The following is a 26099-nucleotide window of genomic DNA, read 5'->3' on the forward strand; positions in this document are numbered from 1 at the left end:
AAAGATCAGTATTTGGGTGAATTACATCAGTTCTGCAACACAGTCTCAAATGGTTCGGGGGGGGGGGAGGAAGCTTCTTTGTATTGTATTTATATACTGTTCCCGAAGTTTGTTTCAAAATAAATAAATGGAAAAGAAAAACAATGCAGAATTACAAAACAGCACAAAACCACATCTCCCCGGAGAAGACAGAGAATGGCTGCACTTCAAAACAACGCCAAGTAAAACGAAAAGGCAAAACCTCACCAATTTCCAGTGAGCAAGTGCTCATGCTCTCACTCTTTTCATGTTTTTTATATTTCAACCATGTGAATGTGTTACTAGAATAAAATCAAGTTCCATAAATAAAAGCAAAGGGATGCATACATATGGCAAGATACTATCATGTACGTCTGCATCTTCTTTTTCCATTTAGCAGTAGATCTTGAAGAGCATCTGTATCGCTACACAAAGATCGATCACATTCTTTAAAAAATACCTGTACACGATTTCATCACGCGTCTGTATCACAGAGATGCCACAGGGAGAGTTTGCGGGAAGCCATGCAAAAGACAGAGGCAAGTGCTGTTGGCAGCCCTAACATTGGGTGAAAACCACCACCAGAAAGAGAAGGTTGTGCAAACAGTAAAGAGAGCATTCGGACTGATCAGGGCACCGACCGCAGAGCACAGACTGTAGTCTGTGAGAGACTCAAGAACAGGGAGAGGCGCCCTTTGGACACTGCATGGTGAAGGGAAAAGGGAGAAAGAGGGGGGAAATTAGGATTTTTCAAGAAGAAAGGAAAAAAAAAAAAAAATCAAGGACATAACCTTTCTCTCCACTCTGCCTCCGTTGCAGGAGCCCCCTAGTAAAAAACTGTACTTCAGGGCGCCTGGGTGGCTCAGTTGGTTAAGCGACTGCCTTCGGCTCAGGTCATGGTCCTGGAGTCCCGGGATCGAGTCCCGCATCGGGCTCCCTGCTCGGCAGGGAGTCTGCTTCTCCCTCTGACCCTCCTCCCTCTCATTCTCTCTGTCTCAAATAAATAAATAAAATCTTAAAAAAAAAAAAAAAAAAAAAAAAAAAAAACTGTACTTCACCACACTGACAGCAGAGGGCAGACTCGTACCAAAAATCTTCACTACAGCAAACAAGCGCGTTATCTAGGAATGAGCCGCACAGATCATCCCAACCACCAGCCCTGTTTAACAGAAATACACAGGTGCAAACATTATTTATCAAACACTGTCATCCAAATGAACCAGAAGATGAGAATCCCAAAACTCAGTTGATAACACCTAAGAGCAGAATTAGTAGGTCACATGGTAACCCTACGTACACAACATTTTGAAGAACTGCTAGATTATGTTCCTCTCACATTCACAAGCGTATTCACAACAGCCCAAAGGTGGGAGCAACCCCATGTGCATCAGAGTTGACTGGATAAAGGAAGTGTGGAATGTTATTCAGCCCTCACACCCGCGACCACAGCGATGAGCCTTGAAAACACGACGCTAAGTGAAATAAGCCAGTCGCAAAGACAAATACCGTGTGGTTTCACGGACATGATGTCTCTAAAGAGGCCAGATTTGCCGAGATAGAAAATAGTATGGTGCTTACCAGGGGCAGCGGGGCGACGGTCTGGGAGATCGAGTGCTGGGACTGGAGCAGTAAGCCTTAATCTCTCCGGGCAGAACTCAGGAGCAGGCAGGGAGCTTCTGGGGGAGGCGCGGAGGCTGCTGGTCTAGCCACCAAATTGGCAGCACGTGGAGATGCCTGGGGAGATCTGAACACATGAAGACAATTGCAACTAACTACAATCAAGAGCTTCATTCTCCCTGTTGAAAACAAGGGGAGAAACATCTCTCCTGTTGCTTAGAACATTTCTTTAGAAAACGTGAAAGTTCTCTCTCTGTCCCTTCGAAGTGTGTGCCAACATTTTTAGAAGGTAAGTAAGCCTCTTGCCAGCTCTGTGACCCAGGACTGTCTTTCTCGAGGACTGGGAATGTGAACGTGAAGGGAGGCGACATTCCTATCTACCAGCTTCTGAAGGAGGACAGGAGCTCAACTCCATGTTGCAAAGCTGCCTCCCCACATAAAGCTGGGAGTGGTTTGTTTTTCCTCTGCCTAAAGCCAATCAGCTGACACACGTGGTCTCCCCAGTCACCAGATAAATTTAGGATGATGGTGTTGTCAGGTCCACTGGATGTGATGAGCTGACCCTGCTTGACTCTGTGACAGGGCGGGACTGTTTCCTGTCTTTGCTATCTTGTTGGCAGATCTTGTCCTGATGCACATCACGTTCTGGCTTGAATACCTATTCAATAATAAAACTGTGTTCTTTCTCTTCTACCTTTGTGGAGAAGTTTTCTGGGTTGGGAGATTTTGTTTAATGATACTTCCCCAATATTACGGGCTCAGCACTTGGTTTAGTTCCCCCGAGGGAACATAAGGGTTCTATATTCCCATTTCACAATCTTAACTGTGTCAGGCTCAGAAAACTTCAATCTCCCCTCTGTCTCCTGTTTTCTCTGTCTCTCTCATACATACAAACTACCCTCAATTTTTGTGCCAGGGGGTGGGGGGCTCCATTTTAACCTTCGCACTCCCATTCCTAATGCGGAGGGAAGGCACAAAGCTGTGACCATGCTTAGGGGCAGTCTTTGCATTTATCTTCACCATCCCTGACACACACCATTAGGGACTTCTCCAGGGCAGAATCTCCCTGATGATATCTCCCCCACATACAGGTCCAGACCTGGCCGTTTTCCACCCTTGGAACGTAGCCTGGGAATATACATGCACGTGTGCAACAGGATTCGTAAAAGAAAGCTGGTTGCATTTCTTTAATATGGAAAGATGAGGAACAATCTAAAAGTCAGCAATATGAGTCATCATAAGCAAGTTATGGTACCTCTAAGGAAAGGAACATCTTACAGCTGTTATTGAGCATGAAAGTCATTTTGCTGGTACTGGTTTTTAGCACGTTGTCTGGGGGAGACATTTAATGGGGACATAGTGACATGTGGGTGGATGGGACCTATGTGCCTGGACCCCCGGCAGTGGGAGCACCATGGCACCTGTGGTGAGATAGAAGGAGAGGAGAGACACAGTGCCTTAGCAGCAGGCACTGTTTTCCCTGAGTGGCCAGGGAACCACCATTAACACAAGCATTCAGGAGATGGCTGAAAACGAGAGTCCAACCGATGGGGTCCTTTGGGGCTGGAAATTCAGGAGTGGGGGTGCTCTCCTTAGAGGTGAGTCGCCACACGCTAGGAGGGGATGAGCTCTCCCAGGAGGGAGAGGGTGGCAAGAGGTGTGTAGGTTGAGGGCCAACTTTGGTGGATCTGATAGGAACTGGGAAGAAGAAAACTGGGTGATGATAAGGAGGGGAGAAAGCCTGTCTTGTCCAGCAAGCATCAGCCCCTGCAGAGAAACATAGGGAACTGAAGGATGAATAATGGCTGCTTGTGGCACCTTCCTCCATCTTCAGAGCCACCAATGGCTGGTTGAGTCCTTCTCCCACTGCCTGACTCTTGTTTTTTCTGACTCCCTCTTCTACATTTAAAAACCCTTGCGATTCAGTGTAGTGATCCAAAGGGGCACATGCACCCTAATGTTTATAGCAGCAATGTCCACAATAGCCAAACTATAGAAAGAGCCTAGATGTCCATCAACAGATGAATGAATAAAGAAGATATGGTATACACACACACACACACACACACACACACAGGAATATTATGCAGTCATCAAAAAGAATGAAATCTTGCCATCTGCAATGACATGGATAGAACTAGAGGGTATTATGCTAAGCGAAATAAGTCAATCAGATAAAGACAAGCATCCTATGATCTCACTGATATGAGGAATTTAAGAAACAAGACAGAGGATCATGGTGGGGAAGGGAGGGAAAAATGAAACAAGACGAAACCAGAGAGGGAGACAAACCATAAGAGACTCTTAATCTCAGGAAACAGACTGAGGCTTGCTGGAGTGGAGGGGGAGGGATGGGGTGGCTGGGTGATGGACATTGGGGGGGGGTATGTGCTATGGTAAGTGCTGTGAATTGTGTAAGATCGATGAATCACAGACCTGTACTCCGAAACAGATAATACAGTATATGTTAATAAAACAACAACAACAACAAAACCCTTGTGATTCATTCAGCTTGTCTGGATAGTCCAGGATTACCTACTTATTTTCAGATCAGCTGATTAGCCACCTTAATTCCATCAGAGCTGGAATTCACCTTTGCTGCATAAGGTGACATATGCACAAGCTCTGAGGATGAAGATGTGGACATCTTCAGGGCATCATTATTCTGTCTTGCTCACTACACCCTCCCCGTTGGATTACCCTGGACCAGTTGTCCCTGTTTGAATTGAGAACTCATGAGTGCGAAAATCATAGCATGGAGTCATTCAGGTTGTCACCTGCATAGGGACAGTTGGCCAGTGAGTGAATGGGAATATAACTATCCCACCTGCTTCTCCCCAGACTGCAAGGCCTAGCTTGTGGCAATGGCCACTTCAAGGAACCGATATTATTCTTCCCATTAGTGAAATAATGTCCTTTGGGATATTGGCATATAATGGGTTGAATAGTGTCCCCTCCCAAAAGATAGGTCTGTCCAGAGTCTTGGGATGTGATCTTCTTTGGAATAAGAGTCTTGACGATGTAATTAAGAATCTTGAGATGAGACCATCCTGGATCAGGATGAGCCCTAAATCCAATGATGAGTATCCCCACTGGAGGCATAAAAGGAGAAGACACATGTGAAGAACACATGAAGATGAAGGTAGAGATCAGGATGAGCCTGTACAAGCCAAGGGACACTGAGGACTGCTGTCAGCCACCAGCAGCTGGGAGAGAGGCATCGAATGGGTTTCCCTCAGAGCCTCCAGAAGGAACGAATCCCAACAACACCTTACTTTTGGACTTCTGGGCTCCAGAACTGTGACAGAGTAATTTTCTTTTGTATTTTTTCCAATTAAAATTTTTCATTTATTAAAAACATTTTTCCATTTTTTAAAATTGTAAAAAAAATTGTGGCATATACTTGTTGATAGTAATTTTTTTTTTTAAAGATTTTATTTATTTATTTGAGAGAGAGAGAATGAGAGAGAGCACATGAGAGGGGGGAGGGCCAGAGGGAGAAGCAGACTCCCTGCCGAGCAGGGAGCCCGATGAGGGACTTGATCCAGGGACTCCAGGATCATGACCTGAGCCGAAGGTAGTCGCTTAACCAACTGAGCCACCCAGGCGCCCCGATAATAATTTCTAATAATTGTTTCTATTTCCTTGGTGTTAGTCATGATCTCTCCCCTTTCATTCATAATTTTATTAATTTGGGTCCTTTCTGTTTTCTTTTGGGTAAGTCTGGCCAGTGGTTTATCGATCTTTTTAATTCTTTCAAAGAACCAGCTTCTAGTTTTGTTGATCTGATCTACCATGTTTCTGGTTTCTAATGAGCAATCTGGATGAAATGGATGCCTTCCTGGAAACCTATGAACTGCCAAGACTGAAACAGGAAGAAATTGACAACCTGAATAGGCCAATAACCAGTAATGAGATTGAAGCAGTGATCAAAAACCTCCCAAAAAACAAGAGTCCAGGGCCTAATGGATTCCCTGGGGAATTCTTTTTTTAAGATTTTATTTATTTATTTGACAGAGAGGGACACAGCGAAAGAGAGAGCACAAGCAGGGGGAGTGGGAGAGGGAGAAGCAGGCTTCCCGCAGAGCAGAGAGCCTGATGTGGGGCTCGATCCCAGGACCCTGGGACCATGACCTGAGCCGAAGGCAGACGCTTAACGACTGAGCCACTCAGGCTCCCCTCCCCGGGGAATTCTACCAAACATTCAAAGAAGAAATAATACCTATTCTCCTGAAGCTGTTTCAAAAATAGAAACAGAAGGAAAGCTTCCAGACTCATTCTATAAAGCCAGCATTACCTTAATCCCCAAACCAGGCAAAGACCCCATCAAAAAGGAGAATTTCAGGGGCACCTGGATGGCTCAGTCATTAAGCATCTGCCTTCAGCTCAGGTCATGATCCCAGGGTCCTGGGATCGAGCCCCACATCAGGCTCCCTGCTTAGCAGGAAGCCTGCTTCTCCCTCTCCCACTCCCCCTGCTTGTGTTCCCTCTCTCGCTGTGTCTCTCTTTGTCAAATAAATACATAAAATCTTAAAAAAAAAAAAGAATTTCAGACCAATATCCCTGATGAATATGGATTCCAAAATCCTCAACAAAATCCTAGCTAATAGGATCCAACAATACATTAAAAGGAAAATCCACCACGACCAAGTGGGATTTATCCCCGGGTGGTTCAACATTCGTGAATCAATCAATGTGATAGAACACATTAATGGGAGGAGAGAGAAGAACCATACGGTCCTCTCAATTGATGCAGAAAAGGCATTTGACAAAATACAGCATCCTTTCCTGATTAAAACTCTTCAGAGTATAGGGATAGAAGGAACACTCCTCAAGTTCATAAAATCCATCTATGAAAACCCCACAGCGAGTATCATCCTCAATGAGGAAAAGCTGAAAGCCTTTCCCTTAAGATCAGGAACACTTCAAGGATGCCCACTCTCACCACTATTGTTTAACATAGTACTAGAAGTCCTAGCAACAGCAATTAGATAACAAAAAGAAATAAAAGGTATTCAAATTGGCAAAAAAGAAGTCAAATTCTCTCTTTTCGCAAATGACATGATACTTTATGTGGAAAACCCAAAAGACTCTACCCCCAAATTACTAGAACTCATCCAGCAATTCAGTAATGTGGCAGGATACAAAATCAATGCACAGAAATCAGTTGCTTTCTTATACAACAACGCAACTGTAGAAAGAGAAATTAGAGAAACGATTCCATTTACAATAGCACCAAAAACCATAAGATACCTCGGAATAAACCTAACCAAAGAGGTAAAGGATCTATACTCTAGGAACTACAGAACACTCATGAAAGAAATTGAAGAAGACACAAAAAGATGGAAAAACATTCCATGCTCATGGATCGGAAGAATAAACATTGTTAAAATGTCTATGCTGCCCAGGGCAATCTATACCTTCAATGCCATACCGATCCAAATTCCAATGACATTTTTCAAAGTGCTGGAACAAACAATCCTAAAATTTGTATGGAATCAGAAAAGACCCCGAATCGCCAAGGATATGTTGAAAAAGAAAAACAAAGCTGGGGGCATCATGTTGCCCAATTTCAAGCTATATTACAAAGTAGTGATCACCAAGACAGCATGGTATTGGCACAAAAACAGACATATAGACCAATGGAACAGAATAGAGAGCCCACATATGGACCCTCAACTCTATGGTCAAATAATCTTTGACAAAGCAGGAAAAAATATGCAATGGAAAAAAGAGTGTCTCTTCAATAAATGTTGCTGGGAAAACTGGACAGCCACATGCAGAAGAATGAAACTCAACCATTCTCTAGCACCATACACAAAGATAAACTCAAAATGGATGAAAGACCTCAATGTGAGACATGAATCCATTAAAATCCTAGAGGAGAACATAGGCAATAACCTCTTTGACATTGGCCACAGCAACTTTTTTCAAGATACATCTCCAAAAGCTAGTGAAACAAAAGCAAAAATGAACTTTTGGGACTTCATCAAGATAAAAAGCTTCTGCACAGCAAAGGAAACAGTCCACAAAACAAAGAGGCAACCCACAGAATGGGAGAAGATATTTGCAAATGACACTACAGATAAAGGGCTGGTATCCAAGATCTATAAAGAACTTTCAGACTCAACACCCAAAAAACAAATAAGTCAAAAAGTGGGCAGAAGAGATGAACAGACACTTCTCTGAAGAAGACATACAAATGACTAACAGACACATGAAAAAATGCTCATCATCATTAGCCATCAGGGAAATCCAAATCAAAACCACACTGAGATACCACCTTACACCAGTTAGAATGGCAAAAATTGCAAGGCAAGAAACAACAAATGTTGGAGAGGTTGTGGAGAAAGGGGAACCTTTTTACACTGTTGGTGGGAATGCAAGTGGGTACAGCCACTTTGAAAAACAGTGTGGAGGTGCCTCAAAAAATAAGACACAGATGTAGTGAAAAGAAGGGCCATATGCACCCCATGTTCACAGCAGCAATGTCCGCAATAGCCAAACTGTGGATAGAGCCGAGATGCCCTTCCAACAGATGAATGGATAAAGATGTGGTTCATATATACAATGGAATATTACTCAGCCATCAGAAAGGATGAATACCCAACTTCTACATCAACATGGATGGGACTGGAGGAGATTATGTTAAGTGAAATAAGTCAAGCAGAGAAAGTCAATTATCATATGGTTTCACTTATTTGTGGAACATAAGGAATAGCATGGAGGACATTCGGAGAAGGAAGGGAAAAATGAAGGGGGGGAATCGGAGGGGGAGATGAACCATGAGAGACTATGGACTCTGAGAAACAAACTGAGGGTTTTAGAGGCGAGGGGGGTGGGGGGATGGGTTAGCCCGGTGATGGGTATTAAGGAGGGCACGTACTGCATGGAGTACTGGGTGTTATACGAAAACAATGGATCGTGGATCACCACATCAAAAACTAACGATGTATTGTGTGGTGATTAACATAATAAAATAAAAATAAAAAATATAAAATCTCCTTAGAAAGAAAAAAAATTGTGGTAAAATATACATGATGTAAATTTACCACCTTAATAACTTTCAGCACCCTGCTCAGGGGCATTAAGCCATTTGTGTGTTGTGCAACCATCACCATCCATCTCCAAGACTTTTGCAACTTGCAAAACTGATACTTTCCCATTAAACATCTCCCACTCCCTCCTTCCCCCGCCTCTGGTGACCACCTTTCTACTTACTGTCTCCACGATTTTGGTGACTCAGAGAAGTGCAATTCTACAGTATTTGCCTTTTTTGTGACTATCTTATTTCACTTCCCATAATGTCAATTTTCTGTTATTTAAAGCAACCAAGTTTATGGCAACAAGCGGATATTTGAAAATGGCTCTGTCCCACAGACCCTTATGCAATGATGAAAATATGCCTTATTGTTTGAGCTTGTTTTACTCTTGATTCCATTCCAGTATGGAAGCCATTAGGCACTCATGGCCACTGAGCACACAGTGTGGCTGGTGCAACCGAGGGAGTGAGTTTTAAATTTTATTTAATTTTAATTTAAACAAAAATAACCATCTATAGCTAGTGGCTGCCGTAGGGCTGGCATGGGTCTGGGAGCTCCAGGGAGTGCATTGGAAGGGCGGGCAGTCTTCTCCTCTCCCCAGGGGCTGCAGGGACTTGCAGATTGCATGCTCCCACCAGAGGTGAGGGAGTTACCGTGTACACTGTAGCATCTGTAGGTCCCAGGTGGGGCAGAGAAATGTCATTCCTGGAAAGCTGGCCTCCAAAGCCCCAGCTTATGGGCTGGGCAAGATGTCCTCCTTTCTGGGAAAGAATGAATGCATCAGACCAGTTCTCTGGAGACATGCATCTCTAGCTGCTTGGTGGGGGCTGTTGAGCCCCAGGGGGCCAAGAGGGCACTATCAGTTCTGGGAGAGCAGAAAGCCAAGGTAGTCAGGGGGCAGCCCCCTCTGCACGCTCCCTCCTGTCTTATCTGAGCACAAGTCTTACCTGAGCGCAGGTAAGTCTTACCTCCAGAAAGCACCCTCCACTCTACCACACTTGGCGGCGGCTGGACGCCTCTCCATTTCTGTCCTTGTTTTGTGTGTGCTTCTCTCTTGGTTCATTTCCTGTCTCTATTAGGGAACCTTCCTCTCAGCCCAGGAGTCCTTATGGGGACTCATGACATCCGACACGGACTAGCATAGGTCACGTATGTATTGCTTGAACATACTGCTCAAAAGTAAAGATTCGACTGAGTGGCTCTGAAGATGCAGTTGGCTCTGTGATGGGTTCATGAATCTACCCAGTAAGTGGAGAGATGCTGTGCTAATGGAAGGCTTTTATAGGAAGGACCGAGGGGCAAGACATTATCAGCAAAAGAAAAAGGACTGTTTGGGGGAATTTGGGCTGTACTGAAATCTTGGTTTGCTGTCGTGGGGGCAAATGACTGCATTTTGGCTTAAGAAAGCTTGTGTGAGTTTCCTCCCCTGCACACACACCGCCCTGTCTCAGGTGGTGATGGGTGTTGCAGGGACAGCCAGGAGTTTGGACCTCTCCGTGGAGGAAGGGGGAATCACAGAAGTGATTGAAATGAAAAACTTTTGAAGGTGGGGAAGAGAAGGCATGGATGGTGATGTCTCCTTTGCTAAAGGACCTCTTTCTGAGGTCCTTACAGCCCCAGATCCAAGCTCTTTTGGAGAAAGAGAAACCAGGATATACTCACTATTTAGTGAGGGGGGGATGTACTCACTATTTAGTGCCCAGATACTTTGGTTCAGATCAAATCCTAAAAGAGAGAGAGAGAGAGAGAAACCTTATAGATTCCTAGCATCTGTTGTGTGCCACGGAGACTGGGGTGTAGAGCCATCTGAGACACCAGGACCCACGTGCAGAGCTGGCCTGCAGGCTCTGTGTGGAGCGTCCCCACCTCTCCTCCAGGCTCCAAGACCCAGGGGACACAGAGCCTGGAGGGCATGGTGCTGCCTCCGTCAGGTTCTCCTGGTCCAGTAAAGACAGACAGAAGGGCAGACAGATGGCCAGAGTCACATGGAGGCTAAACAGCAAGGGGGAAGAGCTGCAGCTCAGGGGCGCCCTTCTCCACATCCTGACAGAGAGAGCATCCTTCTCGTGTTTCCCCTTTGCGGTCCCTGAGTCAGACGCTTGGGAAATCAGCAGAATCCCATGGACATCATTTCTGGGGCCGACTAGAGAAGAGAAAGAGAAGCCTTAATTGTAGAATGACGCTTTACTCCTTAAAAAAAAAAAAAAAAAAAAGGGAGGCGGTCCTGCAGATTCAAACCAGGGTGTGAAAATCAGGCAGACTGTAATTTGGATCTGGACCCTTGAGCAGCAAGGCGGGTCTGCTCGTATGGGACAGTGTTACAGGAAGAGAGAAGAAACCCCATGGATTCATGCAGTTTGTGTCTGGGGTCCTCGTCCAAAAGCTGTGACTTGTCACTTCTCAAGGGACAACCCATTCATGGATGGCCTCTGATCATGGAAAGGTTTAAGATACTAACCTATGTATTGTGCTCACAAATAAGTTTTTTTTTTTTTTTTAAAGATTTTATTTATTTATTTGGCAGAGAGAGACACAGCGAGAGAGGGAACACAAGCAGGGGGAGTGGGAGAGGGGGAAGCAGGCTTCCCGCAGAGCAGGGAGCCCAATGCGGGGCTCGATCCCAGGACCCTGGCATCATGACCTGAGCCGAAGGCAGACGCTTAACGACTGAGACACCCAGGCGCCCCTAGTCTTGAGGTTTTATTTATTTATTTTAGATTTTATTTATTTATTTCAGAGACAGTGGGCACATATGCAAGTCGGGGGAGGGGCAGAGGCAGAGAATCTCAAGTGGGCTCCTCACTGAGCTGAGCTCCGAGCCTGGTTCAGGGCTCCATCTCTTCAATCACCTGAGATCATGACCTGAGCCAAACCAAAGAGCTGGGCACTTAACTGACTCTGCCACTCAGGTGCTCCCATCTTGAGGTTTTAAAATCTATAATGAAGAGATTTGCGCTTAAGAAAAAAAATGTACCTGGGGCGCCTGGGTGGCTCAGTCGGTTAAGTGTCTGCCTTCAGCTCAGGTCATGATATCGGGGTGCTGGGATCGAGCCCCACGTCTGGTTCCCTGCTCAGTGGGGAGTCTGCTTCTCCCTCTCCCTGTGCCCCTTCCTCTGCTCGTGGGCTCGCTCTCTCTCTCAAATAAGATCTTTAAAAAAAAAGAAAAAAGGAAAAAAGTGTTCCCAAAAGAATTGAAAGCAGGGACTCAGACACGCACACACCCCCATTCACGGAAGCATTATTTGCAGCAGCCCAAGTGCCCATCCACAGACGACTGGATAAACAGGTTATGGTCTCTCCACACAAGGGAATATCACTCAGCCTTAGCCAGGAATGAAGTCCTGATAAATGTGACATTATGGACGAAGCCTGAAGACATGCTAATGAAAGTAGCCAGACACATACTGTGGGATTCCATTTCTACAGAATATCCAGAACAGGCAAATTCACAGAGACACAAAGTAGAGGAGAAGTTACCAGGGGCTATGGGGAGTGAGCACCAGGAGTTAATGCTCAATGGTTATAGAGTCTCTGTTTGAGGTGATAAAGACATTTTGTAAAGAGACAGAAGGGATGGTTGCCCAATGCTGTTAATGTAATTAATTCCACTGAATTGTACACTGAAAAATGGATAAAATGGGGAGTGCCTGGCTGGCTCAGTCGGAAGAGAATTGATCTCAGCGTTATGAATTCGAGCCCCATGTTAGGTATAGAGGTTACTTAAAAATAAAATCTTAAAAAATGAATAAAATGTTATATATGTTTTACTATAATTTAAAAAAAGAATAAAAGTATAAGGAATGTTTCTAAATCCATGCCTGTTGGAAGGCAGAGCAGAATCTGAGAATCTCTGTATTTTAAGTTTAACTGATTAGCTTGCCAGGGCTGGATGTAAGTACCTGAGTTTGCTTGCTTCATGCAGTCGGACTGTCTCATGTTATATTTTCTAAATGCATTTCCAAATATTTAAGACAATTTAACTCAGTTCCCAAAGGGCATTGATTAGTTAAGGGAGGTTTATCATGTTTATTATTATTTTTTTTAAGAATTTACTATGTTATACGAAAACAATGGATCAAAAACTAATGATGTATTGTATGGTGACTAACATAATAAAATTTAAAAAAAAAGAATTTACTAAATGAACACTTATCTTGCTGAGCACTGAGTAATATATAGAACTGCTGACTCACTAGATCGCACACCCGAAAATAATATAACACTGTACGTGAACTGCACTGGGTTAAAAAAATTAAATAAAAAAATATAAAAACAAGAAAAAAAAAGAATTTACTGGACGAGTCAGAAATAAACGAATTTGTGTTAAGCCACTGAGATGGTGGGATTTTACTATACTGAACTGAACCATACGTTAACCAAGACCTTTCCAGTGCAATTTCAGTTTTACTTTAAAAATTTTTTAGCTTTATTGAGATCTCATTGACGTAGAACATTGTGTAAGTGTAAGGTGTACAAAGTGATGATTCGAGACACGTGTATGTTGAGAAATGATTACCACAATAAGGTTACTCAACACCTCCATTACCGTACATAATTTCTGTGGTTTTTTTTTGTTGTTGTTTTTTTTTTTTGTGGTGAGAACATTTAGGATCTGCTCTCAGCAACTTTCAAGTATCCGATACAGTATTCACTGTTGTCACTGTGCTGTGTGTTGGATCCCCAGAACTCATTCATCTTATAACTGGAGGTTTGTACCCTTTGACCAACATCTCCCCATTTCCCCCACCACGTTCTACTGTTTCCACTTTTTTAGCTTCCACATATAAGTGATACCGTACAGTCCTTGTCTTTCTCTGTCTTATTTATCTGACTTAGCATCATGCCCTTAAGGCCCATCCATGTTGTCACAAAAAATGTCAGAGTCTCCTTCTTTATCATTGCTGAATAATATTCCCTTGTATACTGCATCTTTAAGATAATTTTTGAAGTACAGTTGACATTCAATATTGTATTGTTTCAGATGTACAACATAGTGATTCAACGTTTGTATACATTAGGAAATGATCACCACAATAAGGATGGTCACCAACCATCAAAAGTTATTATAATATTATTGATTATATTATCATCAAAGTTATAATATTATTGACTATATTCCCTAGGCTGTACTTGATGTCCCTTGGAAGTTGGTACCTCTTAACCCCCTTCACTCATTTTGATCATCCCCCCACCCCCTCCCCTCTGGCAACCACCAATTTGTTCTCTATATTTATGAGTCTCTTTCTGTTTTGTTTTGTTTGTTCATTTGTTTTGTTTTTTAGATTCCGCATATAATGGAAATCATATCTGCATTTGTCTCTGTCTGATTTATCTCATTTAGCATGCTATCCTCCAGGTCCATCCATATTTTTGCAAATGGCAGGATTTCCTTCTTATTTATACAACACACCTTCTTTATCCAATCATCTGTAGCCACCTAGGTTGTCTCCATGTCTTGGCTATTATGAATAGTGCTGCAGTGAATGTGGGGGTGCAGACATCTCTTCAATGTACCTGTTTGTATTTCCTTTGGATGCATACCCAGAAGTGGGATTGCTGGATAACAGGGTAGTTTTATTTTTGAGTTTTTTTTTTTTTTTTTTAAAGATTTTTATTTATTTATTTGACAGAGAAAGACACAGCGAGAGAGGGAACACAAGCGGGGAGTGGGAGAGGGAGAAGCAGACTCCCTGCCGAGCAGGGAGCCCGATGCGGGACTCGATCCCGGGACTCCAGGATCATGACCTGAGCCGAAGGCAGTCGCTTAACCAACTGAGCCACCCAGGCGCCCTATTTTTGAGTTTTTGAGGAAACTTTACAGCATCTTCCATTGAGGCTGCACCAGTTTACATTCTCGCCAGCACTGTTACCTCTTGTGTTTTTGATAATTGCCATTCTAGCAGGTGCAAGGCGATATCTCACTGTGGTTTTGACTTGCATTCCCTGATGATTAGTGATGTGGAGCATTATTTCATGAGTCTGTTGTCCCTTTGTATGTCTTTTTTGAAAAAATGTCTATTCAGTTCCTCTGACATTTTTTTTTTTTAAGATTTTATTTATTTGAGAGGGAGGAGGGGCAGAGGGAGAGAGAGAATCTCAAGCCAACTCCATGCTGAGCTTGGAGTCTGATGTGGGGCTTGATCTCATGACCCTAAGATCATGACCTGAGCTGAAATCAAGAGTTGGAAGCTTGGGATGCCTGGGTGGCTCAGTCAGTTTAGCATCTGCCTTTGGCTCAGGTCAGGATCCAGGGTCCTGGCATCAAGTCCCACATTGGGCTCCTTGCTCAGCGGGGAGCCTGCTTCTCCCTCTGCCTGCTGCTCCCCCTGCTTATGCTCTTTCCCTCTCTGACAAATAAACAAAATCTAAAAAAAAAGAATTGGAGGCTTTACTGACTGAACCACCGAAATGCACCCCCTCTGACATTTCTTTTTTTTTTTTTTATAATGTTCCGTTAGCCACTGTATAGTACATCATTAGTTTTTGATGTAGTGTTCAACGATTCATTAGTTGGGAATAACACCCAGTACTGATCACAACATGTGCCCTCCTTAATACCCATCAACTGGTTACCCTGTTCCCCCACCCCCTCCCTTCTGTAACCCTCAATTTGTTTCCCAGAGTCCAGAGTCTCTCATGGTTTGTCTCCCTCTCCGATTTCTTCCCATTCAGTTTTCCCTCCCTTCCCCTGTGGTCCTTCATGCTATTTCTTGTTTCATAAAAAAGTGAAACCATATGATAATTGTCTTTCTCTGACTGACCTATTTCACTTAGCATAATCCCCTCCAGTTCCATCCATGTTGATGCAAATGGTGGGTATTCATCCTTTCTGATGGCTGAGTAATATTCATTGTATATATGGACCACATCTTCTTTATCCATTCATCTGTTGAAAGGCATCTTAGCTCCTTCCACAGTTTGGCTATTGTGGACATTGCTGCTATGAACATTGGGGTGCATGTGCCCCTTCTTTTCACTACATCTGTATCTTTGGGTAAATACCTAGTAGTGCAATTGCTGGGTTGTAGGGTAACTCTATTTTTAACATCTTGAGGAACCTCCATACTGTTTTCCAAAGTGGCTGCACCAGCTTGCATTCCCACCAACAGTGTAAGAGGGTTCCCCTTTCTCCATGTTCTTGCTAAACCTTGTTGTTTCCTGTCTTGTTAATTTTTGCTATTCTAACTGATGTAAGGTGGTATCTCAGTGTGGTTTTGATTTGTAGTCTCCTGATGGCCTGTGATGTTGAACATTTTTTCATGTGTCTGTTAGCCATTTGTATGTCTTCTTTGGAGAAGTATCTGTTCATGTATTCTGCCCATTTCTTGACTGGATTATTTGTTTTTTGGGTGTTGAGTTTGAGAAGTTCTGTATAGATCTTGGATATCAGCCCTTTATCTGAAATCCTCCTCTGACATTTCTTAATGAGATTTTTATTTTTTTGTTGAGTTGTGTGAGTTCCTTATATAGTTTGGATATTAACCCTGATCAGGTATATGCTTTGCAAAGATCTTCTTCCAGTCTGTTACTTTACTTGTTATTTTGTTGATCATTTCTTTTGCTGTGCAGAAGTCTTTTAGTTTGATGTAGTCCCACTTGTTGATTTTTGCTTTTGAGGCTTGTGCTTTTGGTGTCATATCCAAAAAAATCATTGCCAAGACCAGTGTCTAGGAGATTTTCCCCTATGTTTTCTTCTAGGAGTTTTATGGTTTCAGATCTACATTAAGTCTTTAATCAATTCTGGGTTAATTTTTGTGAGTGGTGTAAAATAGGGGTCCAATTTAATTCTTTTTTCTTTTTTCTTTCTTTATTTTAATTTAAATTCAATTAGCCAACATATAGTATATCATTAGTTTTTGATGTAGTGTTCAATGATTCATTAGTTGTGTATAACACCCAGTGCTCATCTTTATTTATTTGAGAGAGAGAGAGCAGGCAGAGGGAGAGGGAGAGAGAAAGTCTTGAGCAGACTCCCTGCTGAGTGCAGAACCTGATGCGTGGCTCAATCTTATGACCCTGAGATCATAACCTGAGGTGAAATGAAGAGTCTGATACTTAACTAACTAAACCACCCAGGCGCCCCAATACCATACTGTTTTGATTACTATAACTTTGTAGTATAATTTGAAATCAGAATGTGTGGTACCCCCAGCTTTGTTCTTCTTTTTCAGGATTGCTTTGACTATTTGGTGTCTTGTGGTTCCATATAAATTTCAAGATTGTTTGTTCTTTTGGAATTTTGATAGGGATTGCACTGAATTGCACTGTTTTTGATGTAGTATTCCATGATTCATTAGTTGGCTTTGGGTAGTATGAACATTTTAACAATACTAATTCTTCTGATCCATGAACATGGGATACCCTCCCATTTGTTGGTATCTTCTTCACTTTCTTTTTCTTTTTTTTAAGATTTTATTTATTTATTTGAGAGAGAGAGAGCACAAGCAGGGGGAGCAGCAGAGGGAGAGGGAGAAGCGGACTCCCCACCGAGCAGGGGCTCAATCCCAGGATCCTGGGATCATGACCTAAGCTGAAGGCAGCTGCTTAACCAACTAAGCCACCCAGGCACCCCTCTTCTTCACTTTCATCAAAGTCTTCAATGCATGGTTGTTCAGAGTGTGTTGTTTAATTTTTACATACTTGTGAATTTTACAGCTTTCCTCCTGTTATAGATTTCCAGTTTCATATCATTACAGTTGGAAAAGATACTTGAGATGCTTTCATTCTTTTAAAATTGTTGGGATTTGCTTTGTTTCCCAACTCATCCCTGGGGAATGGCTTTATGTGCACTTGAGAAGAATGTGTATTCTCTTGCTCTTTGATGGAATGTTCTGTACATGTCTGTTAGGTTCATTGGTGTAAAGTGTAGGTCAAGTCCATTGTTTCCTGACTGATTTTCTGTCTGAATAATCTATCAATTGTTGAAAGTGGGGCATTGAGGGGTGCCTGGGTGGCTCAGTCAGTTAAGAGCCCAACTCTTGGTTTTGGCTTAAGACATGATCTCAAGGTCGTGAGATTGAGCCCCGCGTCAGGTTCCATGCTCAGAGGGGAGTCTGCTTGAGATTCTCTCTCTCCCTCTCCCTCTGTCCCCCAAGGAAATAAATAAATCTTTTTAAAAAGATTTTATTTATTTGACAGTGAGAGAGACAGTGAGAGAGGGAACACAAGCAAGGGGGAGTGGGAGAGGGAGAGGCAGGCTACCTACTGAGCAGGAAGCCCAATGCAGGGCTCAATCCCAGGACCCTGGGATAATGACCTGAGCTGAAGGCAGATGCTTAATGACTGAGCCATCCAGGCGCCCCCGATAAATAAATCTTAAAAAAAAAGAAAGTGGGGCATTGAAATGACCTAATATTATTGCATTGCTATTTATTTTTTCCTTCAGATCTGTTAATAATTGCTTAATATATTTAAGTGTTCCAATATTGGTTGTGTATATAGTTACAGTTGTTAGATCCTCTTGATTAATGGACCCCCTTTATTATTAGATAATGGCCTCCTTTGTTTCTCTTTACAGTTGACTTAAGCCTATTTAGTCTGATATAATTATACTTACCTCTGCTCTGTTTTGATTTTCTCTCGCTTGTGAGGAATATCTTCTTCTAGTCTGTCACTTTCAGTCTGTGAGTGTCCTTAAAGCTGAAGTGAGCTGAAGTGAGTCTGTTGTAGGCAGCATGTGGTTGAGTCATTTTTTAAAAATCTATCCAGTCATTGTGTGCTTTTTGATTGGAGAATTTAATCTATTTACATTCAGAGCAATTATTGATAGTTAAAAACTTACTGTCACTATTTTGTTAAGTGCTTTCTGTTTTGGGGTTTCTTCATTCATTTTTCTTCTATTGCTGTCTTTCTTTGTGGATTATTGATTTTTATATTGGTATGCTCTGATTCTTTTCTCTTTATCATCTGTGTATGGGTTATAGGTTTTTCTTTAAGTTGCCAAGAGGCTTTCATAAAATATAGTTATAAGTTTATTTCTTTTTCTTTATTTTCCCCCCCTTTTTAAAAAATTTAAATTCAATTAGCCAACATATAGTACATCATTAGTTTTTGATGTAGTGTTCCATGATTCATTAGTTGCGTATAATACCCAGTGCTCATCACATCACATGCCCTTCTTAATACCCCATCCCCCCTCCTACCTCCCTTTCTGCAACCCACAGTTTGTTTCCCGGAGTCAAACCTATGGAATGGGAGGAGATATTTGCAAATGACATAACAGATAAAGGGCTGGTATCCAAGATCTATAAAGAAGTTCTCAAACTCAACACCCAAAAAAACAAATAATCCAGTCAAGAAATGGGCAGAAGACATGAACAGACACTTCTCCAAAGAAGATATACAAATGGCTAACAGACACATGAAAAAATGCTCCACATCACTTGGCATCAGGGAAATACAAATCAAACCCACAATGAGTTATAAGTCTATTTAAAGCTGATATCCACTTAGCTTCAATTGCATAAAAAAATTTCTACACATTTACTTGCCTTCCTCACGTTTTATATTGTTGATGTTCCAAATTACATTTTTTAAAAGATTTTATTTATTTGTTTGACAGAGAGAGACACAGTGAGAGAGGGAGCACAAGCAGGGAGAGTGGGAGAGGGAGAAGCATGCTTCCTGCAGAGCAGGGAGCCTGACACAAGGCTTGATCCCAGGACCCTGGGATCATGACCTGAGCCGAAGGCAGACACCCAACGACTGAACCACTCAGGCGCCACATCAAATTACATTTTTTAAAAAGTAAGCTCTAATGCCCAACATGGGGCTTTAACTCATGACCCTGAGATCAAGGGTCACATGCTACTCACTGAGGCAGTCAGGTGCCCCACCAAGTTACATCTTTTAATATTGTGTATCCATTTCTTCATTTCTAAAAGATGGATAATAACATAACCTTCAGATTTACACTACACAGGACCCAATAAGAAACTGAAATAATGTTTAAAGATTGAATATTAAAATATTTTTACAGGGACCTCGGTGGCTCAGTCAGTTGGGTGTCTGCCTTCAGCTCAGGTCATGATCTCAGGGTGCTGGGATGGAGCCCTGCAGTGCAGTGGGCTCCCTGGTCAGTGGGGAGTCTCCTTCCCTCTGCCCCCCCCCCACTTATTCTCTCTCTCTCAAATGAATAAATAAAATCTTAAAAAAATATTTTTAGGACTTCTACTTCCTGATGAAGTAAGCATCACCTATCTTGCCAGTTCATCAAAACAATAGGGAAAGTGGGAAAATACACAAAATAACTCTGAGGTATTGAATAACATGCAATACAGGACTGTGGTGTCCAAAAGACTGAAACAAACAAGTCTGGCCATATGATTGCTAAAGCATTGTGCATAGCAGTATCCTCTGGACATCTATCCAGGAAGTACAAACCCAAGCAGAACACAATTTCAACAAGTTGAAGACACAGATACAGGAATTCAGGAAGCTGGGTTCGTGCCCTCTACAAATTCAGGGTGGGACCGAGGACTACAGGGAGCTATGCAGACTAGAGCTCCAGAATTGCAGAAATCATGATGGGAGCTTTGTGAAATTTATGAAATATATATGCAAGAAACTCTGTAAACGTCATTCAAGACATACACAGAAAAAAAAAACCACACTGTACTGGAAATGGATATTAGGGAGTGATAAAGAATCCCTACTTTCTTAGTCATCCCCAGCAAGTTGAAATTGTCAGTTCATCTACATTGAGATAACTGGACCAAGTGATGAGTATTATTTTTCAGAATGTTTTTTATTAATCAGGACATAAGTTTGCGAATTCAATAATTCTGGGAATTTTTTTTTCTTGACTTATGTCTTTCCATATCTACTATTACTACAGAGCATACATATTTTACAAAGAAATTGGTTTTCCACATATCATCTCTGAGTCTATGTTACCTTCAACCAAACGATCAAGTGTGATCTTTGTCTGCTGCACCACTTAGGTTGTTGACTGCTTCAGTGGATTATACATATTTGATTAATTATTTCTGACTGCATTTAACTTCTTTTTGCCAAAGCCTCCCTCAACTCTCCTCTGGTACACATGCAGACCATTCTGGCTGGTATTAACCTCATTTAATAAAAAAAAAAAATCCTTCTTATAGATGAAGAGACCGAGTCTCCCTTTTCAGCCAGAGATGTGGGTTGAGGTGGGGTACATGTGGATTCATGGGCTGAATTCTAACCCACACCCACATGGTGTGTTGTTTCAGTGCCTCTTAAGGAAGTGGTGGGTTTCCTGATATCAGGTTGATTTGTAATCTCAGACTGTTTCTCCCACAGTGTCCTCTTCCCAGTCCTACAACTGGGCAGTGCCCAGTTCTGATTCCCTGGGGCAGTTCCGTGACCATCTTCTTCAGGATTCCTCCAGGAGTGAGTATTTCACGTCTACAGAGAAAAAGATCCTCTGCTCTGTGGTACAACAGAGAACCACACAGAGCCCTGCAGGTGGTTGAGTTCTTCATCCAGAATATGACATACATCAACACAGGGGTATATGCTGTGTGTACCAGAAGCAAGGAGTCTGGTCAGGACTGAGTGACACATTGGACCTATGGTGACAGGTGAGGGACACACCAAAGGATGTTGTCCCCCAGCTTTGGTCCTGGCTGCCCCCCACACTGGAGCTGCTGTGTCCCTATCATAGACCCCTGTACTTCCAACTTATCTATCGGAGTCTCACTCTCTGTGTTCTGATATGGTCCCATATCCCTTTAGGGAGGCAGCTGGAGTCCCAAAGGGACTGCACCTCATGGGGACAGGCACTCATCTTTTCCTGTGTACATATGGCTGCTCTCTGGTCTTGGGTCATGGGAAAATAAGAAAAGTGGGTGTTTTGTCCTGGTGATTTCTGTAAATTGGCAAGGAGTTAATTTCCCCTTGACTTCATCCTTCCTTCTCTCAGGTCAGACCAAGAGAATGATAGCATTGGGTGTGGCTCCCCTTTAATAACTGACTCACTGTGTTCCAGGAGTATACATGAAAGCACCCTCCCTGACCCCTTATCCAGGCACCAATGTGACCCCTGGAGAGAAGGTGACCCTCCTTTGTCATGTACCTTATCACTATGACATCTACTTTCTGTGCAAAGATCGAAGAACTGTCTTCCCCCAGGACTACTTACATCAGGATCATAACACATTCCTCATCTCCCCTGTGACCTCAGCCCATCGGGTGACCTACAGATGCTATGGTTCTTTTAGTACAATCAGTTCCAGTGGTCACTGCCCAGTGATCCCCTTGAACTTTCAGTCACAAGTGAGAAATGTCCTAGGCTGGCCACTTCCATCTTTGTGTCCTAGGATGTCCCACAAGGTGGTTGGGAAGGGAGGTCCAAGGCCAAGTGTGTGAGGTGCTTCTAGAGTTGCAGAGCATGTGGGGCCATATGTAATGCAGCCGCCCATGTCAGGGTTGTCATGAAATTGTCATTAATCATGGGAATCTCTGGGTGATGTTGACAAAAAGATCTCAGGGCACTTGTGCCTTTTCTTGACTCATGCAAAGGTGTTATGTGCAAGGGGTTATCCTGGGAACTCTGAGCACAAAGAGATTGGATGCCTTTCATAATCCTCCTCAAACTATTCCCCAGATGTCGGTGCCTCCAGGTGTCATGACATAGAAGTCAGGGGAGGTCATAGTGTTAGAGTCTTCATTCAGGACTCATTTTGTCCAGCTCTCCATTTGTCTGACTGCCAGCTGGTGAGGCTGGATTGTGAAAATGACCTCAAGTAAACCGAGTCCAATGGGAGAGGACTGCAGAAATCAAGAAAACAGTGCCTGTTGATGGGTGATCTCCTGGACCCCACATGAACAGTCAGGAGAGCCGAGCCCACTTTTCTGTGGGGGGCTTGGTGCTGAGGCAAGTATTCCATTTGGCTGGAATCTTGAAAGACAGGCAGGAGTGTTGCAGTTGACAAGCAAATGGAGCTATATATAGGAAACCAAGGAGACCTGTATCAAGTGTGAACATGACAGGAAGCAGCAGGCTGAGGATGGAATGAGTGACAGGGGAGATGAGGTGACATGGACTGAGATTGGTTAATGCACTCAGAAGACTGGCAAGGGTGTTGGGAATATGGGAGATCAAGTGTGCAAGCCTTCCAGTGTCTGCTGGTGAATGTTGAATACATTTATGAAGCCCAAAAAGCTCCCTGAATTCCTGAATAGCATATGTGACTCTCTCTCTCTATATATAAATTATGTCCAATACAAAGTTATATATAAAAATATAACACATAAGGGGCGCCCAGGTGGCTCAGTTGTTAAGCGTCTGCCTTCGGCTCAGGTCATGATCCCAGGGTCCTGGGATCGAGCCCGCGTCGGGCTCCCTGCTCAGCAGGAAGCCTGCTTCTCCCTCTCCCACTCCCCCTGCTACTGTTCCCTCTCTCGCTCTCTCTGTCAAATAAATAAAATCTTTAAAAAAAAAATAACACATAACATGTTATATATTGTATTTATCCTGTGTATTTCATGTATTTAGCAAATATAATATACATCATATTTTTATCCTGAGATGCACGTTTTCCACATTTTAAAATTTTATTTATTTATTTGACAGAGAGAGACACAGCGAGAGAGGGAACACAAGCAGGGGGAGTGGGAGAGAGAGAAGCAGGCCTCCAGCGGAGCAGGGAGCCCGACACAGGGCTCGATCCCAGGACCCCGGGATCATGACCTAAGTGGAAGGCAGACGCTTAACGACTGAGCCACCCAGGCGTCCCTGTTTTCCACATTTATCGACTCTAAAATCGGAATGTGATTACATGGTTTAACTGGCTGACTTCATTCTTTTCATCTCCATGTAAAATAATGATGTATCTTACATCAGTGGTCCTCTGTATTGGTTGGATCTCAGCAAATGGTATCACAAATTCCATTTTTGCAGAGTGCTCTTGATCAACACAACCTGCAACCTAAAAATCCTGCCCTCAAACTGTTTCCCCAGCCCTGACACTGGGATCTCCATTTTTCCTTTCTTTCCAATGAAATATTTTTGTGCCAGTCTCAATTCCTTTCTTTCCCATAAAATCCACACCTAATGGGTGAATACTTTTTAAAAAAGATTTATTTATTCATTTATTTTAGAGAGAGAGAGCGAGTAAGCGTGAGCTGGCAGGGGGACTGATCAGGAGAGATGCAGACTCCCTGCTAAGCTTGGATCCCAACACAGTGCTCATCTCAGACCCTGAGATCATGACCTGAGCCAAAATCAAGAGTCGGATGCTTAACCGACTGAGCCACCCAGGAGTCCTGGGTGGACTATTATTTCTATGATTTCTATCTTGGAAGATGATTACGAATTTGCAGATTTCTCTCCATGCCCTTAGGTGTTCCCAGGCACCTTCATATGTCGCTGGATTCCAGTTACATCCTCCCACAAGTCTTTATCTTCCACCACTGCCTGAAGCTGTGCTCTCTCCACATTGCAACTAAAGTGATCATTTCATTCTCAAACTCAACACCCAAAAAACAAATAATCAAGTCAAAAAATGGGCAAAAGACATGAACAGACACTTATCCAAAGAAGACATACAAATGGCTAACAGACACATGAAAAAATGTTCATCATCATTAGCCATCAGGGAAATCCAAATCAAACCACATTGAGATACCACCTTACACCAGTTAGAATGGCAAAAATTGACAAGGTAAGAAACAATGAATGTTGGAGAGGTTGTGGAGAAAGGGGAACCCTCTTACACTGTTGGTGGGAATGCAAGTTGGTACAGCCACTTTGGAAAACAGCGTGGAGGTGCCTCAGAAAATTAAAAATAGAGCTACCCTATGAGCCAGCAATTGCACTCCTGGGTATTTACCCCAAAGACACAGATGTAGTGAAAAGAAGGGTCATATGCACCCCAATGTTCATAGCAGCAATGTCAGCAATAGCCAAACTGTGGGAAGAGCCGAGATGCCCTTCAACAGATGAACGATAAAGAAGATGTGGTCCATATATACAATGGAATATTACTCAGCCATCAGAAAGGATGAATACCCAACTTTTACATCAACATGGATGGGACTGGAGGAGATTATGTTAAGTGAAATAAGTCAAGCAGAGAAAGACAATTATCATATGGTTTCACTTATTTGTGGAACATAAGGAATAGCATGGAGGACATTCGGAGAAGGAAGGGAAAAATGAAGGCAGTGGAGTCGGAGGGGGAGATGAACCATGAGAGACTATGGACTCTGAGAAACACCCAAAAAACAAATAATCAAGTCAAAAAATGGGCAGAAGACATGAACAGACACTTCTCCAAAGAAGACATACAAATGGCTAAGAGACACATAAAAGTCACTATCTTAACTTTTCTTTTTAAAGATTTTATTTATTTATTTGAGACAGAGAGAATGAGAGAGAGAGAGCACATGAGAGGGGGGAGGGTCAGAGGCAGAAGCAGGCTCCCTGCTGAGCAGGGAGCCCGATGCGGGACTCGATCCTGGGACTCCAGGATCATGACCTGAGCCGAAGGCAGTCGCTTAACCAACTGAGCCACCCAGGCGCCCTATCTTAACCATTTTTAAGTGTAAAGTTCAGTGGTATTAAGTACATTCACACTGTGCAACCATCACCACCATCCGTCTCCAGAACAATTTTCATCTTGCAAAACCAAAACTCTATACCCATAAAACAATAACTTCTCATTCCCTCCTCTCTCCAGCCCTTGGCAATCACCATTCGACTTTCTGACTCCACAATTTTGATTACTCGAGGTACCTCATGTAAGTGGACTCATACAGTATTTGTCTTTTTGTAATTGGTTTATTTCATTTAGCATAATGTCGTCAAGGTTCATCCATGTTGTAGCAAATATTTCCTTCCTTTTGAAGGCTGAGTAATATTCCTTTGTATGTATATTCTACATTTTGTTTATCCATTCATCTGTTGATGGACACAGGTTACCTCCATGTTTTAGCTATGTGAATAAGGGTGCTGTAATATGGGTGTACAAATACCTCTCTGAGACCCTTGTTCAATTCTTTTTAGTGTATGCGCTGAAGTGGAATTGCTTTATCATAGGATAAATTGAAAAATGTTTAGGAACTGCCATACTGTTTTTCACAAGGACTGTACCATTTTACGTTCCCAGTAACAGTGCCAATTTCTCCACATGCTCACCAACACTTGTTTTTGTTTATCTTTTTTGATAGTAGATATTCTAATAGATATGGGGTGGCATCTTATTGTGGGTTTTCTTTGCATTTCCTAATGATTGGTGATGTTGGGCATCTTTTCATGCATTTATTAGTCATTTGTATATCTTCTTTGGGGAAGCATTTATTTGAGTCCCTTGCCCATCTTGGAATTGGGTTGTTTGTTCTTTTGTTGTTGAGTTTTTGGAGTTATCTATATATTGTGGATATTAATGCCTTATCAGATATATATATATATATATATATATATATATATATATATAT

Source organism: Neomonachus schauinslandi, chromosome 16 (assembly GCF_002201575.2).
Source record: "Neomonachus schauinslandi chromosome 16, ASM220157v2, whole genome shotgun sequence".
Lineage (NCBI taxonomy): Eukaryota > Metazoa > Chordata > Mammalia > Carnivora > Phocidae > Neomonachus > Neomonachus schauinslandi.